Raw genomic sequence first — 6,026 nt, 5'->3', positions numbered from 1 at the left:
TAACTTTTACTGCCCCGAATGCCCCTAGTACACAACTTAGTCTCGATGAGATATGTATAAATTAAAACCTACATTATATTCTTAAAAACGTATCATTTATTAATGTGCTACTTCTACATGTGTACCGCCTCGTCAGTCCATTTGGATAACGTGAACGTCTCACTCCTCAGTCGAGTCACAACTAAGTCTTTAAAATTGTAAGTACTGCTTCTTGCATTAACTGACCGATTGACAGGTAGATTCAAAATTTCTATCGTGATACAAATTTTAATAATACCTTTTGGAATGATAGCTACTACATCTCTTTGCCCATTGTTCAGTTACAACATGTAGCTAATACCTGTGGAAGTTCATCATGTAATGGTCATGCTATCGAAGGAAGACCGTTTTTCTTTTCACTGCATGCAGTTATCTACTTTACTCGCTGTAATAGTGAGATGTATCCCTAGAAGTAACTATTGTATACGCTGTAATTAATAAGGTTCCTTCAATGTGATGAATAAGGTTCGAGACAATCATGCGTCTCAGAAACATTTAATTGGCCAAACTTCCTGTTTTCTACCAAAATTAAGGTACTTGTAGGAAAACTACAAAGAGTATGGTAAATTATACAGTTGAGGCGGAAATAGGGGTCTTTGTAACCGAGGACTATTACCCCCCCCCCACCCCTTTTCCAAGCCAATATACCCTTCCTTAAATTAAATCCTAATGAAAGTATTATAACTTCTATTCTGGTTATTTTTATTATCTGTGCCATATAAATATACATGTATTTAATGTTACGCTTAGATTGAAACGTTGATATTTTTTTTTTTTTTTTTTTTTTTGGAAATTGGCTCTTTGCATGAGTTTTCATTGATTAATTTACAAATGTATGCGGAAGATGAATGTATTATTTAAAAAAAAAAAGATAATACAGAAAGGGCTATCATTATGTAAAAATATAGACTAAATAGACCGACAAGCCTCGTTTATTCAATGGGCGCATTTACCACAGACAGTGTCTGAATTTTATGTGGGCTGGTACTGGAATCTCATAATCAACTCATAAGCATTGGCGGTTGCGATGGTTGAATTTGTTGTTTAAAAAACTGTTAATGTCGTACATGTTGCTACTAGATTGAGGTAATCACTACAGAAGTTGTATGGTCGTCATCATGAACTCGTGGGTCGTTACAGTGTATCCATCTTCACCATGAGAACTGATTTGTACAACGTGTCATAGTTTTCCTTTCCTCTTCCGTCTACCCTGGATTTTACTTGATATGAGCAACTCGGTGGGTGTTCCTAGAAAAGCAGAGGACGTTTACCCTACAGGTACATCTGGTTCATGCTCCTAGTTTTTAACGGAGTCCGAGTTTCTCGTTTACTTTTGTTACTTTGTATGTATTATTTTATTTATTATATGTTCTTTGTTGTGATTGTCTGCTTTCCATTTCTGATTTCCGCTAGAATCTTGATTCCTTTGATTACCTTGAAGCATTTTGCCAAAAAAAATTACCAATAACATTCTGGAAGCCCCTCCTTTTCTCTGGATACCTACTTTTAAAATCTCTAGATCGTACCCTAATAGTGAATACACTTTTTTTAAATTTATACACTAATTCGACATTTCACACGTGGACATACTTAAACGATGACAAAATAGCTTTCTTCATATGAGATATTAGATGAAATCACCAGTGATAACAAAGTAATATTTAATTGACAAAACATGATCCCTCATGGGTCACCTAAAGTGTTTTATAAAGCTAAACACCGATATCATACCAACAACGGCAACGTCGAAGATCAATTTTATATCCTTTGAGATGGGCCTAGGTAACACAAGGATTAGAAGGTCATTTCACAACTTTTAATTATGCTAAAACTTCTAGTAGGATATGTATCATATTGTTTCCAAAGTAAATTAAACCATATTCAACCAATCAACGTTTATGGTCGACACATCAAGTGATTGATTAAGAATGTGGTCGTTTATTTTCAATATAACCTCCGACCTCGTCTTCTTTCACCGAACTTGATCTTCATCGGGCAGTATGGCAGGCGTATGCCTTGCAAAGAGCAAATACCGTTCAACTAACGACCTCATGCAATCTGTCGTAGATTTCTGTCCTCTTTAAGCGGATTTGATCTACTGAGAGTAGTACGGCAGGTACATGCCTTGCAAAGAGCAGAAACTGTTTAACCAACGACCTCAATCTGTCGTAGATTTCAGTATTCTTTCACCGGCTTTGATCATCAGATCGCTTGCGTCAGATAGAAGTACGGCGGGTGCATGTGTAATATCCAATAGTATCGTGTGTGCAATACTTTCCACCGGAAAAAAGATTAATATCAACGTACGGCAGGTGCATGCCTTGCAAACAACTAACGACGTCATTCGGGCGTAAATTTCCGTCCTCTTTCACCGGATTTGGTCTTCAGCGAGCAGAATACATACCTTGCAAACAACAGGAACTGTTCAACCAACGACTTAAACCTTTTGTAGATTTCTGTACTTTTTCACAACTTGCGGAAAGTATGGCAGGTGCATGACTTGCAAACAGCGGAAACTGTTCAACCAAGGCCTTCAGTTTGTCATAGATTTCCGTCCCCTTTCACCAACAGCATGCATGACGGGTGTCGTATAAGAAGCAGAAACTGTTCAACTTTTCCAATCAGTAAGTTTTAAGCACTAGTTCATATAATGGGTCAAATAATCTTACAGACTTCTTGTTTGGGTTGTGATTTTGCGATTACTTTTATTTCTAGACGCTGCTGAAATCCTATTAAACATAATTTTAAGATCTTACGTTAAAAAATTGTTCGCCTGGCAAACCATGCCCTATTGAAATATTTGAAATCTGGGCAACTAATGAAAATGTTTGCAAAATAGCCGCCATTTTGAAAATGGCCACCTAAAATAAATTTCAATACTGCCAGTCAACTCAGAATATCATGTTTATCTTATAAGAAGCTTTCATCTTCATTATTCTTCAATAGTTGTGGAAAAAATAACAAAAAAAGGACATTTTGACTACTTTGTTCTATTTTTAGTAAAGACGGCCATGTTTTCCAACCGATATAAAATTTTAAATGACCATTTTGCGCAGGATACCCTAAGAAACAATTACGCCAACTTTACAGATTTTGTCATATTGTATCAAAGAAGATTTTCAAAGTTGTAAGCATGAAAAACTACCACAAAATATGTTTCAAGGGCCATAACTCCTACATCAGGCGATGAATCATTTTGAAAATTTCGGCATCGGTCTGTCTTCTGATGGTGAGCAGTAATACCTGTTGTCAAAATTTTGCTAGATTCAACGGTTTTTGAGTTATTTGCAAAAAAATTATTTTGTCCCCTATGTTCTATTTTTAGTAACAAGGGTCATGTTTTTCAAGTATCAAAAATGTTAAACAATCAGTTTGTGCAGGAAACAAAAATGCCAAGTTTCATTCCTAAATTGGTCAAGCAGTTTCAGAGGAGAAGATGTTTGAAAAAAAGCTAACGACGACAGACGACGACGGATGACGGACACAAAGTGATGATAATAGTTCACACGGCCTAAAGGCCAGGTGAGCTGAAAAAAAAACGATGGATCTGAGTACGACTCCAAAATTTAATGGACCTGCGTTTTGTTAGTAAGATCTTTTCTGTCGTCGTGCAGTTTTTAACAATTGTTTGTATTATGTACATAATTTTTTTCACTATTTATTTCTGGCAAGAAAAGGCAAAAATACCGAAGCGTCAGTAAAAAAGGAAATATCAAAGCTCCATGGGCAAAAATATTCCCAAGAAAAACATACAGGTACAAGACAACTGGGCTCTCGGACAAGTTATCTATAAGACGCTTACCTTACCCTTCTTCTATGTTGCATCACCACTCTTTCTTCAGAACTTTTATATGGTTCGCTTAGAGTATACGTGGAGATACATGTATACAGTAAATTCAAGTAAGAGTGCTTGTAGCGATGGTGCAAATGAACATGATTTAATTATCCAAAATAAGGAAAGTTAGATAACTCTAAATGACTTAGTAGCTTTAGAATGTGAGTTAATCGCTTTCTTTTATTCATTTCTTTTTTTTCTCGGAAAATTGGGAATGGATTTTGGAAGTCGAATGTGATTACGGTTCACTTTATAAGTAGCGTTCCACCAAGACAGAAGGTTATACATTTACATGTTTTGGTACATTTTTACAATTTTCAAATATTTAATCATATATACCAAGAAAATAGAGTACTAGAAAATTCCAAGCACAAACCAGTCAACTCTAACACACAATATTTAACGTTGTCCGTCCTTGTCTTTTTAATTAACTATTTATTGTCATATCAATAAAGAAAGGGAAAAGGCACCTCTTTCATTTATCATTTTTCTAAATGCCACTTGCCACAAAAGTTTTTTTTTTGTATGAAAGTAGGCCTTAAACCAAGAAAGGTCTCTGAATGGCCATCAGTGAAAACTTTTTATTTTTTGTATAATTAAGTCAAATGCATTGGTCAAACCTTTTAGCCTCAGTGCCTTATGTAGCAACAATGATAAATCAATTCTACAACATACTGTCGAGCCTCGAAGATGTGAATGGTGAAATTTTCAATTCGAGTTATGCCTTGATGAAAGATTGAGCCCCGGTGATAGAGGCTATAGGATTTGTAAGTCTCGTTCTAGTTGCATTTCCTTTCCGGAATTTCAGATGTAGAACTTATTGAAATGCGAAGACCGAATTGCATCTTATTGTTTTCTTCCGGGATCTCAAAACGTTGCATTACAATACAAAATCTTCAATTTTATTTATTATTTCTTTATTTATTTATTGGCTTTTCTTAACATTTTATGATGTAAAACTGGATATTTGTAATTTTCAATCGGTATTTTACCACTAAAAGATGTTTACTTTTAAAACTGAACTCAACGCTCTGTAAATGTCCAATCTCCATGCATTTGAATGGTAGATTAGGACCCAATCTCGTGAAACAGCAGAGTCAGATGACGACATTTACATATCCTTATCATAGAGGAGAAAGAAATCGGTCCGGGGTTTAGGTAATACGATTAATGACACTGCGATGCATTGATGGGAAAGTGACCTCAACTTAGACATATGTATTTTATGCGCAACAAAATCAACTGATTTATAACGAATAAAAAATATTTATTATTATTTCTTGGAAAAAAAACGATGGATCAACTCGTTTTGTTTTAATCAAGTTTTGTTTGATCAAAAGTATTCAGGTCTTTCTCCTGTATTCCCCATATTTTATATAAGAAATATTGTAGTAGTAATGCGTAAGCGGAAATTGAGACGTATAGTTTTTAACGCAAAGATTTTTTTAATTACATATAAAATAGTAATAATAATTTTGTCGATATAGTTCGTTTGATTTGCTTATGATATAATATGTTCGTTCCGTCTTGAAGTTCGTTAATTTAAAATTGGGAGTAATTTTCAGTTGTATACAGGTACATGTAATCGGTTTATATTTGGAGTTTTTGTTATAATTAAGTAATTATCGATAAGGTCTTAGCAGTCTATTTTAACTTGCGAACAATTCATAAAGGATTGAGATCACATCTCGCGCATTTTTGAGTCGAGTTTCAACCATTTCCAATGTTATGATTCTGACAAACCATTTCAAAACTAAAAACATGGATTCAGATTCAGATGCAATATTTGTCTCACTATTTATCTCTTGTACAACATATCAAATCCCATATACCATAAACATAATCATGATTAAATTTTTAAAGCCTACAAACCTTTGATTATGACAATAAGATATAAGACAGGACAAATCTTTATTTAAGTATAAGTGTTTGTGCGAATCAGGCAAAATGGGAAATATCAGAAACATGCATGTCAAAACCCTAACGATCTGATAATGTAATATCACTCAAGGATACTTTCTCTATTTGAAAGGATCGTGATTATTTAATCTCTGCATCAGTGGCTTTGCTCAGAAATTTTTTCAATAGAATGTTAGAAAAATGAGATTTTTGCCCTTTAAAAGTTCATTTTCAGTGCATTTCAGTGACAGTA

Source organism: Perna viridis, chromosome 8 (genome assembly GCF_037379345.1).
Source record: "Perna viridis isolate PV_CMFRI_1.1 ecotype Kerala chromosome 8, ASM3737934v1, whole genome shotgun sequence".
In the NCBI taxonomy this organism is placed as follows: Eukaryota; Metazoa; Mollusca; class Bivalvia; order Mytilida; family Mytilidae; genus Perna; species Perna viridis.
The sequence above is the reverse complement of the archived record's forward strand: the minus strand, read 5'-3'. Positions refer to the sequence as shown.